A 15,564-nucleotide genomic window follows, 5' to 3' on the forward strand; every position below is an offset into this window, starting at 1 on the left:
TACACTGCTACCTGGATCCCCAGGTTAAAGAGATTCAGTACTATTTCATTTAAATGGACCCCGCCGCTGCGGAACAGGTTAACTGCATTTAATTCCAAAATCCGTTGCTGCACCGGAATACCGTTGACCTTTGCCACAAACTTGGACACCAGTTTATTGAGTTTTATCCTGATAAACCCAGCCTTGAAGCCTCTGTTGCAGCTCCAATCCTAAATGTGTGGCCCTCGAAGACCACACTTGGAAGGCCCAAAACCTCCAAGGCTTTTTTGAAGACTTCTGCAAACTGAATATGGGACAGGGAGTACAACTTGTGGTGAATAAGAAAAGTGTCCATCCCTTCTTTGCGGACTCAAGAAAAATGCTTAAGAGCTGCTAGCGGACAAATCACTGAATCCCTGATCGCTCCAAACTCCACCCACAGCTTCTACCAAAAACATCCACCATCAGCCGCCGTATCATAAAGCGCAAAGCTCTATCTTCCAACACTACACGCTCACACAGGATTCCCCTATGCATCTTCTTAACTAATTCCCCAATACTCCCACTGGCCCCTCATTCCCTGGCAGAGCACAAACTCCTTCATAGAGTTTGGAGACCTGGCAGGTTAAAGAAAAAGCTATCCCGATAACTTAGCTGGCACTGCGGAGGTAGACACTCCCCCTCCAGATTATCATTGACACAGCAATGTCAGCAGTCCATGCACCTGTTCCCTGTGATCCTGGGAAAAGAGAACTGGTGTATGGGCTTCTAACATTACTGTTCAATGGAAATCTGGGGGGGAGTCCAACTCAGCAGTGTCAGCTGAGTCTTGAATCCACCGAATCACTCGTCTGGCACAAGGGTTCATAGCTCCTATGGACATGGGATCCCTTCTTAGTCCACATGGGGTGCTTCAGCTCGAACTCCACCGAATAGAATCGAGAGAGAGCATCAGCCGTTATATTACGGGCATCTGGGAATATGCACAACCTTGCATGCCACATAGAGCCAAAAGCACTGCAACACCAGAATCACCGGAGGGGATGCAGCTGTCAGACTATTTATTGCCTAGACCACTGCAAGATTGTCGCAGTGAAACATCACCCTCCTGTTCTGAATACGCTCACCCCACAAGACTACCGCGACTACAATCGGGAACAGCTCAAGGAATGAGCACTGTGCGTTAATACCAGGGGCCTTGTATGAAAATAGTGGGGATTTGCTCTAAATACCCGAAACCCACCAAACACTAAACCTACTTACCCCAATAACCACATACATGCTGCTTGGATGTAAAAGGTCACAGCTCCATTACTTAAATACATGAAACATATTCAATCAGCATAAGACTAAAAAAACTTCATAAGAATAAACATAAACATGCATACAAATTGCATAAACAATCTAACCTTGTGCCATATAGTACATGAACCAAACAACCTTCCTTGCTGAGCCACCTTTTGCTTCCCACCAGAGGTACTCACCCCCCCATCCAATAACAGCAACATCTCCATATGCTGCAACACACCAGTGCTAACCACCATCCGATAATAAGTTTGATGTGCACGACCAAGGTCATTTACCTTACCACACAAGAGGTTAGGGGAGTACTGAGACCCGAGTTGCGATCAAACTAACCAAACTCCGTCACCGCCATTTACACTCCCTGACCAGCATGGAAATGCCACCCGCTACAATTGCGCCATTTAAAACCTTAATTCAGAGGGGGCAACCCAAGAAAAAAACCATGGTCTGCTCCACTGCCACCTGGATCGCCAGGTTAAAGAGATCCAGGAGTACATCATTTAAATGGAACCCGTCGCTTCAGAACAGGTTAGCTGAATTTCATTTAAAAATCTGTTGAAGCACCGGAATACCCTTGACCTTTGCCACTAACTTGCACCGATTTATTGAGTTTTATCCTGGACCATTCCATCGCCCTCTGGCAGTGTGTCTGGCACCATCATGTTTGGAATCAACCTCAGACCAAACCAATATGACATCTTAGAAAAAAAACAACAATTGAGCCAAGTCATGCTTGATAATATGCCCAAAAAATGTTATTGGAACAACAGCCAGATCATTTCCCTCCCAATAGCTTTGCATGCTGCACAAACTCGGGGAGAAGCTAAATCCTCCAGATGTCTCTCCTGCCAAACCAGCGCTCCTCTGCTGCCAGTGAAGAAAACGTAACCTCTCCCCATTCGGATGAACTGCACACTTTCTGGTCCAGATAGAAGTTTAAATGTCTCATGATCAAAACCTGTGTGGGAACAGGACCTGAAGAGCAATGTAGATCCTTTAAAAATAACATCTAGGCGCATGTAAGAAAGGAAGCAACTGGACGGCCATCACCAAGTTTTGATAAACCCAGCCTTGAAGCCTCCGTTGCAGCTCTAATCCTAAATGAGTGCCCCCATAGGCCCCACTTGGAAGGCCCAAGACCTCTAAGGCTTTGTTGAGGACTTGTACTAACTTGAAATGGGACAGGAAGTACACTTTGCATTGAATCAACAAAGGATCCGTCCCTCCTGTGCGGACCTAACAAAAATGCTTAGCAACTGCTACCGGGCTAATCGCTGAATCCCTGATCGCTCTAAACTGCACCCAAACTCCTCTACCAAAAACATTCGTCTTCAACCACCGTATCTTAAAGCGCAAAGCTCTATTTTGCAAAACTATATGCTCCTACAGGATTCCCCCATGCACCTTTCTATTGGGGCGAAGAATGCTAAGGAGAAAGCCACATGGAACAAATGGACCTTGTAATTTGAAAAACAAATAGACAACAATAAAGTTGACACCATCTTCTTGTGGTCCTGAGGCCACTTAAATCTTTTCCAGCCCCTCATTTCCTGGCAGAGCACAAACTCGTCTATATAGTTCGGAGACCTGGTAGTTTAAAGAAAAAGCTGTCCCGATAACTTAGTTGACACTGCGGAGGTAGACGCTCCAGATTCCCATTGACACAGAAATGTCATCAGTCCATGCACCTGTTCCTTGTGATCTTGGAAAAAGAGAACGTGTGCATGGGCTATTGACATTGCTGTGTCAATGGAAATCTGGGGGGGGGGGCGTCCAACTCCGCAGTGTCAGCTGAGTCTTGAATCTTCCAAATCACTATGGACGTGGGATCCTTTCTTGGTTCACATGGGGTGCCACATCTCTGAACGTCGCTGACTAAAATCAGCCGTTATGCTACGGACACCTGGGATATACACAACCTTGCATGTCACATTTAGCCACATTAACCATGGGGAATGATGCTGTCAGACTATTTATTGCCTAGACCACGGCAAGATTGTTGCAGTGAATCATCCCCCTCCGGTTGTAAATGCGCTCACCCCACAAGACCATTGCAAATATTGAAGGAAATGTTTGAAGGTAGTGAGGACGTGCTCTAAATACCTGAAACCTACCAAACATCAAACCTACTTACCCCAATAATCACATACATGCTGCATGGATGTAAAAGGCCACATCTTTGTTACTCAAATACTCTTGAGCCCATCTAAATTATACCTATGTAACAGATACTCTAAAGCCTTTGTGTCAATCTAAATCCCAAGAAAACTCAAGTTGTTGGACCCTCAGTCTTGTCAGAAGTACTGCAATATGGTACATTACTTCCTGTACTGTTATCAGCAAGCAGGAGAAATCTGGTGAGGCCTGTTCCTATACACAGGAACTTGTCTAAGTAAAAACATGATATAGAGCATCTCATTGGGAGGCTCATATCAACATAGTTCTGATCCTCAAAATGAGAACTCAGTAGGCAGTGTCACGGGAGCAACCTAAAAGCTGTTTCAATGTCTGTTTTTTCTATGAGGGCACCTCGCCCAGAGGAGACAACCCTAAATTGAGCCAAAAAGGGGCCTGCCATGTAACCTATTGAAACATCCTTAAGAAGCTTAAAAAACGAGTGCAAATTCTAAACTGACCATAACAATGACTGATCCTCAAACTGGATTCGAAACCCCTTAGTGAAACCCTCCAGCATTCTTATACTTATTTAGCCACGGCCACATCGTAACAACATCCACTGGTGTTGTTGCTCTTCACCCTATGTCAGAGCGATTATCTCCTTTTTCACACTTGAAGCACCAGGAGATAGGGTGCTTGAGATGGCAGCTCAATTTGCATTGTTTTATTGATAACAACAGCCTAGGCTGTGCTGCCACTGGGGAGGGAGTGGCACCCCCCCCAAGAAAGAATGCATGATGCATGGCAGGCTGGGCTATAATTGACAGCCATAAACCTATGTCTGTCTGATCCCACCTGATAGATGGCCACACTGCTAGAGGTTGGCATAAGTGTTTGTGGTATCGCCACCAACCTAAACCCCCCTCATATGCTTGACAGTGTTCTAGATAAGGTGAAAAGAGCCAAACATGTTTTTCCCCAACCACACTTGCTAAGAGAAGGCCCGTATCCAGCTTCCAAAGGTTTAATGTATTTTTCTTTACATTTTTTCCCCTCTATTTATCTTTTTGCTTATCAGACTCTTATTTTGGCAGAAGTGTCTTCCATAGGGAGAATGTAGAAACCACTAGGATCCTTAATGATCCTTAATGTTTTTGGGCTGGTATCTGCAAATTGATTTTTGTGTCTAATTTATTGGTTGTAGACCACATTGCTTGGAATATAACCAACAGTTAACAAAAACAAAAGTGTCCTTTTTTGTGATTTTAAATGTGGTGTGGTGGGATAAAGGCAGATTTACCTGAAATACTATGGCTTTGTCAATGGTGCGGTAGATTTGATGTCAATGAGGAAAGCTCAGTCAAAATTTAAGAAAAAACAAGAAAATATAAGAATTACACAAGGTATATCACATTTTCAATTATGGTTTAGTGCTAATATGCTAGTAGGTTATTTCAAGAGTGTAGCCTGACTCAAACCTCTGTGTTAGTTATCACTTTTAGCTTAGTCAGTGATGTCATAGACACTGCTAATGACACTTATGTCACAATAGAAGCTGCCTATATAACCTCTTCATCTGCACTCTTTAGTCACCTTTGGGCTATTTAGGTTGCTGGCTACATGGGAGTGTTTCATAGTTCCAATTGAAAAATCTAAAGACTGCAGAAGAATTAAATAGAGATACTAAGATTTCTGGCTACCTGTGATATGTGAAGGTTTCTGCTTCTACAGAATGAGAAATATATATGGATGTAATTTTTAAATCCAATGGGCAGTTTCTTTTTTAAGGCACAATAACAATGGAGACCCACTTACATGCATCTATGCTTAACATTTGCATGTATGTACACATTGTAGATGAATAGCATGATTAAATAGGAACTAATGCGGTATAGAGTAGTTCAGTCTAACAGGGTAAATGTATTTTGATGTTTAGTTTTATATAATGAGCTGCTTTTTTGTAGTACTTTGACCTTTTTAGGTTGCACATTTTCTCCCCATGTTCCCCTCCTCTTAAAGCAAATCAGCAGGGATCCTGATATATAAGTATGTTTTAAAGGGTTAACTTTATGTGAATTCACAATATAGAGTAGACCAGTATTAAAAGTATGTTTTGCTTTTTCGGTTATAATGTTGGACTATTTTTGTAGCGGTTTTAAGCTGCACATAATTTTCTCTTCGAGTTTTCTCTAACCTACAGCAAATCAGTAGTGATCCTGCAAGGTGAAGGACAGCCTCTTATTGCCATCATCCCTTCACCTAAATTGTTAGCGAAAATGAAGGAGCGCAGAGAGAATCTATTACCAACAAAAAGTTTAAAGATTACAGAGATTATCAAGAGACAATACTACTGGACTGTTTTGTAAAAAATTCCAAGTTTAGCATGCAGCCCAGACTTCTTATATTGAATCAGCCTCTTAGTGCCCAGAGGGAAGGGTGATTCTTCAGCCATGGTTCCCCAGAGATTTCCTCCGGACGTGGGGGTTTTCCTCTCCTGAGTGCTGAAGAATGACTCTTAGTGAGTCCAGAGGTAGTCCTATGTTTTACCTCCTTTGAGTTAAATGTATACCTTTTGCTTCTGTCTGAAGATTTTGTTTGATTTAATAATAAACACTATTTAGTCTCTAAATTCTTGTTGACTGTGTTATTTTTTCAAAATATTCAAAGGGAATATTTTGCCTTACATATGAAACAGATGTAAAGTGACTTGTCTTACAATTAAAGAAAGAACCAAATATAAATCTGTATTGGCCATATATACAAAATGTTGGATGTAAAGGCTCTGATTGACCCTGGGTTTTAAAAGACCACAAAGCTGCAAGCTTAACAAAATATGAAGATAAACATTATTTCAATGTGTATAGATGTACAATATAGCAAAGGATTGCCGGAGCTGCTAATAAATGTGAACTCCGCTCTATAAGTAGCAACAATAAATATTCAAAAAGCTCTCAATGAGAGAGACAGGGGAAACAAGTTACTCACTGGATACAAGTGTATCACCATCAATAATGAATATGAAAAAAGCAGAAGACTCAGCCAGGATAATGATAAAAACAGGTGAAACCTTGATAAGGGCGTTTGTTCACGTCGAAACCGGTTGGTGTTTCCAGCAGCATCAAGGTAGGTGCCTGACAGTTACACACAGACACTCACTCACTCTAACACACACTCAATGTAACTCAATGTAACTCACTTAATATCCTAAAATGAAATGCCTTAGCCCAGCGGTCCCCAACCTTTTTGGCACAAGGGACCTGTTTTGTGGAAGACAATTTTTCCACAGAACGGAGGCGGGGTGTTTTGGGTTTTGGGTTTTCAAATAGGTCTGACTATGAGACTAAGATCCAGATCCCCGCAGCGCTGCTGGGGAACTGGATCCTCCTGTCTTATGCCCCCCCCACTTACCGGTGATTCTGAGCGACGCAGCGGAAGTTGTCTACACGAATCACGTAGACATCTACACGCTGCCCCGGCTACGCACCAGGGACTAAGAAGCACAGGTAGGTTGGAAGAAGGAGGGAGGGAGTGTTAAATGGGGGGCATAAGGCATTTCTGTAGGCAGAGTGCTCTATGAAATGCCTTTTAACCCCCTTAATGCCACTCTGCTTCCAGATATGCCTTTTAACCCTCTAAACGCCACTCTGCCTCTTGAAATGCCTTATACCTCCCTATATGCCACTCTGCCCCATAATATGCCTTTTAACCCCCTAAATGCCAGAGTGGCATATAGGGGTATAAGGCATTTCTGGAGGCAGAGTGGCACATAGGGGGTCAAAAGGCATATCATGGGGCACAGTGGCATATAGAGGATTAAAAGGCATATCATGGGGCACAGTGGCATATAGAGGATTAAAAGGCATATCATGGGGCACAGTGGCATATAGGGGTATAAGGCATTTCTGGGGCAGAGTGGCAAGCCTGGGGGCAGATGTGCATAATGGGGAGGGCAGGTGGAAAAAAAGGAAATAAAAACAAAATATTTTTCTCAATCATAGCTTTTATTAAAAAAAATTTTACTGGTAAAACTCGTCGTCTTATAATCAGGGTCATCTTATAATCGAGCAAATACGGTATTATTAATATATTTATTATTATAAATTATTAATATTATATTTATGTTTATTTATAATACTCCACAGCACTCCATACCTGGCTGTGTTTAAATATAAAACTTGTAAAGGAAAGTAAAGCTGCTCCTTCTCTAGCTGCTTGTTCCCCTTCTCTGGCTGCCTGTCCTCCTTCATCGCGGTTGCCGCCAAACAGAAAAAAACAAAGTGTGGAAAATGTTATTGAAGACACAGCCTTCCCATGCAGCACCGCGGTCTATCCGCGCGGAGTCAGGCAGCCGCAACAAGCCAAAAGTAATTGATTGTATAGCAGGCAGCAGCAGGTGGCGATTTTTCATTGTGCCCAGGGGAGGGCTGGCAGCCTAACGCATATTGATGTAATGTGATGTATTGGGAGTTCATCAGTACACTAAAAAAAGTCATCATAAACGGGGCGCCTGAAGCCACAATTTACTGCCACTAATCCTTTGTAGTAAAATATGCAGATTGAAGTGCCAGGAAACAGATGACCAAATACACCAGGACAGGCTGTGCCACACCGACCCCCAAACACACACACACACACAAGGACAGGCTCTGCCACACCGACACCCAAACACACACACCAGGACAGGCTCTGTCACACCGACACCCAAACATACACACCAGGACAGGCTCGGCCACCCACATCAGTACAGGTTGTTTGGGTGTTGGTGTGGCAGAGCCTGTCCTGGTGTGTGTGTTTGGGTGTCGGTGTGGCAGAGGCTGTCCTGGTATGTGTCTACACGAAGCATAAAAAATGCTTCCCACACTGGTATGTTGTTTGTGTGTTTTCCCCCTTGTATGCTGAGCCCCCAGCCAGGGGCTCATTTACTTTTAATGTATTACCCCCACATCCCTGTGTATTGCCCCATGTATATTTGTGCCCCGAGTTGCCCCCCTTTGTGCATTTATGCCCACACACCTTTGTGTATTGATTTATGTGACAACCCCAGCCAGCCCCCCTCCCTTGTGAATTGATGCCCCCTTTTGTACTAGTTAATGTACCCATGTGTATTGCACCCAACCACCCACCCCCTTTGTGTATTGATTTATGTGATTTCCCAACCACCCCAGCAACTCCCTTTTTGTATTTAATTGTTGCTCCAAGGCACCCCCCCCCCTTTGAGTATGCGTCCCTTTCCACCTACGGATGTGAGGCCCAGTTGCTTATAGGCCATGGGCCGGTACCGGTCCGGGGCCCGGTGGTTGGGGACCTCAGCTTTAGGCTACACAAAGTACCAATTGGCAAGAACAAACATCCTTTTTTGAACCTCATCTGTGATTTAAATACACACATCATGCAGCCAGGGGCATAAACCACGGGGACCCCAACAATTGCTACAGAGAGAGGTGCATGGTGGTGGCTGGCATCTATGTTTCATGGAACATACTGCAGCGCTGGAGAATATTTTGTGAGATTGCAGAATAGAGGATATTCTGTCATTTAGTTTGAGTCCCTGGGGTGGAGCATTTTGGAGAGAAGGGAAGGCCAGTGCTCCACTTCACAGTTTACTTGCAGCAGGTGGGGAGTCCTGCACTGGTGTTTTGGACCTCCCAGGTGGGTGATCACCTGTTGGCAATGAGCAGCAGGAGGCTGCTACAAAGTTCCCTGTGAGTGGAGAGGATACAAGCAGTGAGTAAGACTGCATTTCTCTCCACAAGAGTCTAAAGGAATATTGCTTGAGAAGAAAAGGTCTGTGTTACGTTTTGTTTTATTGGCAGCAGGTAAGCCGTCCAACTATAGTCAGCTTCAATTGTTAGTTAGTGGTCAGAGAGCAAGGCTTTTTTTTTGTTTGTTTTACATTTATATTTTGTTTGCCGGACCTTTTAATAAAAAGGACTATAAAATCTAAAGCAATCGTGTGTGTTATTTCCATCCCTAAGACTGTGTGGTTATATGATCTCAGTTCACAATATATATATATATATATATATATATATACACACAAACATAGTGTATATGTGTGTGTGTAAGGGCAGTGTATGTGTGTGTTAGGGTAGTGTACATGTATATGTGTGTGTAAGGGCAGTGTACATGTATTTGTGTGTAAGGGCAGCAATAGTACATAAACATCTTGCATCCATATCCTGAGGAGTTAAGTAAGACAGATGTCTCGTTTGGGGGCTGACTGATGACGTGTGTGGCTGTATGTTACCCTTTTATGCTTAAGTCTTATGCAGTCAGACGTATCCAGACAGCAGTCTTACACTGACCAGTTCAGGCTTGCTGGTTATTTTTGCTTTGTTTTAGATGACAAAAGATATAATTATAAATTTACAGCAAAGCCTTGGAAAGGTATAGAATACTTCCATTACACGTAAAATGATTACATTATATTTGTCAGCCTCTGCCGTGCCGTCGCGTACAAATCTTAAAGTTTTGAAAATTGAAGTGAACCATTGTGTGAATGTAGAACTGTTAATGGCCCTGGGTATGAGTTTTTCAGCTGTTGTCTTTTCTGATTGGCTTCCGAGCTTAAATCAATGGCCCCCCAAGACTTTTTGGTTTATGTGCACATTTAATTGTGGATGAGCTAATGGTTGACACCAATAATGGAACACATTTTTCTTTCTGTAGATTCATTTGTGATGTGCTGGGCAGTAGTGTAGCTTTAGGGACGCTCTAGGCCCTACCTAGGGCAGCACCCCAATACTGCCCACATCTATGGTCGACGTCTTTCTGGTGCTCCCAGCTTTTTTAAAAATATGAGATCATATCCCGCCTGACGTATTTTAAAGTTGCACAGCTCATTTTAATGAAGTCTATGGAGGCTGTGCTGAGATATACCCGTATTTGCTCGATTATAAGACGACCCCGATTATAAGACGACCCCCCAAAATCAAAATATTAATTTAGGAAAAAAACAAAAAGCCTGAATATAAGACGACCCTATAGGAAAAAAAGTTTTACCAGTAAATATTAATTCATGTAAATATATTTTTTAAATTTCCTTTTATTTGCCAACCTGCCCCCCCCCAGTTATGCCACTCTGCCCCCAGAAATGCTTTATACCCCCCCTATTTGCCACTCTGCCCCATGATATGCCTTATACCCCTATATGCCACTCTGGCATATAGGGGGTTAAAAGGCATATCATGGGGCTGAGTGGCATATAGGGGGTTAAAATGCATTTCTGGAGGTATATATGCATATCATGGGGCTGAGTGGCATATAGGGGGTTAAAATGCATTTCTGGAGGTCCAGAAATGCATTTTAACCCCCTATATGCCACTCAGCCCCATGATATGCCTTTTAACCCAGCATGTACTGGCTGCCTTGGCTTGATAGGAGTGTGATTGCTGCTAACAGCAATCACACTCCTATCAAGCCAAGGCAGCCAGTACATGCTGGAACCTGGGGATGATAGTAGTGGGATTACAGCCTCCCTATGCCATGCTACAACCCCCACCCCCCTTACACATCCATGCTATCACACACAAACACACATTCACAAACATTTAAATACTCATTCATTCCATTAATCACACATACTTCACACATTAATCACACATACTTACCCAAAAACCCTCCCCCACCCCCTTACCTGAACTGCAGATCTCTCACTCGAAGACTTCTGCAGGGGACCGGCTGTACCAGCAACTTCTCTGGCCCCGCCCCCAGAGGAGGGAGGGGGAGATAGAGTTCTGTGAGGAAGCTACAAGCTTCCTGTCCTCCTGCTTCTAACGGAAGAGACGCTGCTCGCGACCGGTAAGCAGCATGGCCCCAGCCATTTTTTTGGGGTCTGATTAGAAGACGACCCCGATTATAAGACGAGGGGTATTTTTCAGAGCATTTGCTCTGGAAAAAACCTCGTCTTATAATCGAGCAAATACGGTATACTGTATAATTTATATATATATACACACACACACACACACACACACAGAGTCGAGCCTAGGGTCACAGATGCCTCAATTCTCCCCTTAACAGACATAACCCCTCTAACCACACCCATTTTCTACTTCACCTCTTTGGGGCCCCCGACTTCACCACGTATAACTTTGAATTGAGAAGAGACTATACTTTTACAAGCGGCCGCTTTTCATTACCGGGACGAGATCCCCCGATGAGTTATATTAGAAAACTCCTACTTACGCCCATACTCAATTTCTCAACTACTATGGCTCCCCAAACGATATCATCCTTCTTTCCCTGCTCTCCCGCCCACCACACTTTGTACATTTCAGATTTGGTCCCAGGTCGCCAGGAAAACCCACTCTCTACACCATATCAATAGGGCTACTCCGCTTAGCTCCTTAGAATTGTTTTTCCTCTAAGACTTGGTGATCTGTTTCATCACCGCTCTTTACGTCCCTTCTCTGATTTATGTTCCGCCCTTTTAATATCACCGCGGGACTTCTACAAATATTTACAAATCAGACACTTACTACAATCCAAATCTTCCTCTTTCACTGTTAATGTATTACACTGTGCTCCGCAACTGCTCCTCAAAGGGGCATGATTTCCGTGTATTATGCTTTTCTCCTTTCTGGTCTATGGGAGAATAAACTTCCTCACATGCTGGCGTTGGAGAAGGAACTAGCCACTACGTTCCGGCTTGAAATATGGCTTGAGTCTGAAGAGGCTATGAGAGGCGTGACGCATTGCACCAACCATATTGAATTGCAAAAAAAGATAGCCTGTAGGTGGTACCTTACGCCAAAACGCTTGTCACACATGTTTCCCTCCTGCTCCTCCCTTTGCTGGAAGGGATGCCAATCTGAAGGTACGATGTTACACGTTTGGTGGTCGTGTCCACCTATACTTGAAGTTTGGAAAAGGGTGTTCCATTTCCTAGAGACCTCTCTACAGGTTCACCTCCCTCTCTTTCCACAACTTCCACTTTTACACGTGTTCCCTGACCACTTACCCGCCCCTGTTAGGAAGCTAATCATACATTTCTTTTTGGCTGTTAAATTGCTCATTGCTCGCCATAGGAAATCGACAGAAATACCACGCTTGTCCTCTATACGACATCATTTAAAACGCATCCACATTTTAGAAAAACATCTCTTTCCACAATGAGCAACTAATGTCTCAATATGACAAAATTTGGTCTCCTTGGTCTAAGCTTTGTGAGGCTACATTTTGGGAAAGTTAGTCTTAGCTCTTGGAAGGGTGAGTCGCGCCCAGTCGTCCTTTTTTTGACCTGTATCATATGCCTATGTCATACATTTAATTAGACATTAATTATTTGTTCCTCAATTTTTCTTTTTGTATGTGACACTACTCTGTATACAATGTTACATATAAATGTTCCTTTTGCCGCTACACTTGACACAGATCGCTCCCAGATTTTGCGGTTGTTATTTGTTTTTGTTTATCTGTTCTCTCCAGGCATTCTGATGCCCTGGTTCGATCTTTACTGGCACTTCATACGCATTTCTCAGATCTAATGCATACTGTTTTCTTTTCATTCTCGGCAACAATGCCTTGTCTTCCCCACTGTATTGCGAGAAATAGTACAGATTTTGTCTATTCAGATTTATTATATCTCCTTTGGTTACCAATATCCAATATATTGTATTCTGCATATAGCTCCTGGGAGACATGTCTCCTTTGATTCCTTTAAATGCTGTGGAATGTTGACTCTTTCCTACTTTATGTCCTGAATATCTGTACTTGCTTGATTCGACAATTATGCCTTTTAATAAAGAAAATTTTAAATTTCAAAAAAATAAAAGCTCCCTGTAGCATATGGGAGGTATAACTGACTAATTAGTTCCCTTCCATAAGTCTATACATACCACACACTGCAGGGCAACATTTTATCTGGACTGGTCAGCAATATGTAAAAAATATAGGTGTCCTGGAAAACATGGCTGATGTGGCCACCCTAGTTAAAAGGGGCAGCTCTTAACCGCTGGCACATCATGGGGTTAAAAGAGCTTAGAAATGAGCTCAGCCGGTGTTGCTGCAATGCTTTGATATTGAGGCACCAAAGACTCCAATATGGTGGCATATCCTTGCCATTGATCACTGCACTGGCCATGATCTTGCATAGCAGCACTTTTTTTTCTCCTGCCTGTGCATTTTTGAGGGGTTTATTTTATTTAAGGATTAGTAATTTTTTGGTGTAATTAAATTACCACCACAAACTTTTACAAAGTTTAGTGCCTGGAAAGTGTTAAAATACTACCAATTGAAATACCCTGGGGGTTGACCAGGTATGACCACTTGCCTAATATTGTGTAGGTCCCCCTTTTGCAGCCAAAACAGCCCTGACTCGTCGAGGCATTGACTCCACTAGACCTTTTGAAGGTGTGCTGTGGCATCTGGTACCAAGACATTAGCAGCATATTCCATAAATCCTGTTTAAAGTTGCGAGGTGGGGCCTCCATGGATGCATCCTGGTTCCATGTTTTCTTTAGGTAAGCGATGCACAAGCACCCGGCCGTCCAAGTGATGTCAAAGAAAACGTGATTCATCACACCAGGCCACCTTCTTCCATTGGCCTGTGGTTCAATTTTTATGGTCACGTGCCCATTGTAGGCACTTTCCGCAGTGGACAGGGGTCAGCATGAGCACCCTGACTGGTCTGGTCTATGCAGCCCATACCCAACAAACTATGATGCACTGTCTGTTCTGTTTTCTATCAGAACCAGCATTAACTTTTTTAGCAATTGTGGGCTACAGTAGCTTGTCTGTTGTATTTGAACACACAGGCCAACGTTCACCCCCCCCCGTGCATCAATGAGCCTTGGCCACCCATAACCCTGATGCACATGGTATTTGAACACACAGGCCAACGTTCACCCCCCCCCGTGCATCAATGAGCCTTGGCCACCCATAACCCTGATGCCGTTTCACCACTTTTTCTTCATTGCACCAGTTTTGATAGGTACTGACCACAAGAGCTGCAGTTTTGGAGATGCTCTGACCCAGTCGTCTAGCCTTCACAATTGGGCCCTTGTCAAAGTCGATCAGATTCCTCCCCTGTCCCATTTTTTCTGCTTCTAAAACATCAACTTTGAGGATGAAATGTTAACTTACTTCCTAATAAATTCCACCCACTGACACGTGCTATGATGACAAGATCATCAGTTCACTTCACCTGTCAGTGGTGATAGTGTTATGGCTGATCGGTGCATGTTTTGATGCAGGTAAGTTGAATTGGCCAGCTTGAAAGATATCCCAAACTGGATATGAGCACAGGATGACCAATGATTTGTACTTATTGGCTTATAACATGGAAAAAAGCAAAATAAAAATATTGTATATTTCTAAACTCAGGACAAATGATAGAATCTTTATAGCAGTTTTTTCAGTAGTTTTTAAATAAAAGTCAGTTTTTTTCTCAGTTTTACAAAGTAGGTATCAACATGTTTAGGTTGCAATATCAGCAAGTCTGGAAATGGTGTTTATTTGCTAACTGAAATTTATACACAGTGGATTATTCCGTTCTTTGGTATGTTTTAACAAGCACCTGGATAATAATATTGAGCCAGGCTTGACATTAGGAGGTTACTTCTGTCCACAGTGTAAAGCCAAGTATTCAGTCTGTCGTAAGTGTATTTACTAATCCTGTTTATTGGATTACTTGTACTCATTCAAATTATTGCATAATAATTCAAGGTTGATTGCAATTTTAATGTCAATCATCTGTAACATTTATTATTAAGAAACCTCATGCGGCCGTCCCATCACCAAGACCAGGGCCGCGCCGTGCCGGCAGGGAGAGGAGGAGAGAAAGGGCCGCCGAGTGGTCGCACACGAAAAAGTTTTTAACAACCGCTCTGCCCCCTTTTGTCTCCTCTGCTCCCTACCGCTGCCCTGACTGCGAGCTTGACTGAGAGCTTGAGGCCTTGGTAGCAGTGCGGCGCTTCATGATGAGCACCAGAATATGACATCATATCCCGATGCTCAGCTGTGAAGCTGCGCGCACCGCGGCAGGACAGCGAGACTAAGGCCTCGTGCTCCCACCACAGGACTTCACCAGGGTAAATGAACTGCAAAGGGGGGGTTTGATAGTAAGAAGGGAGGAGAAGGGATAGATAGTAAGAAGGGGGAGAGGAAGTAGATACTGAGAAGGGTAGTAGAGGGGGTAGACAGTGAGTAGGGGTAAGTGTG

Source organism: Spea bombifrons, chromosome 1, assembly GCF_027358695.1.
Source record: "Spea bombifrons isolate aSpeBom1 chromosome 1, aSpeBom1.2.pri, whole genome shotgun sequence".
NCBI classification, from domain to species: Eukaryota; Metazoa; Chordata; class Amphibia; order Anura; family Pelobatidae; genus Spea; species Spea bombifrons.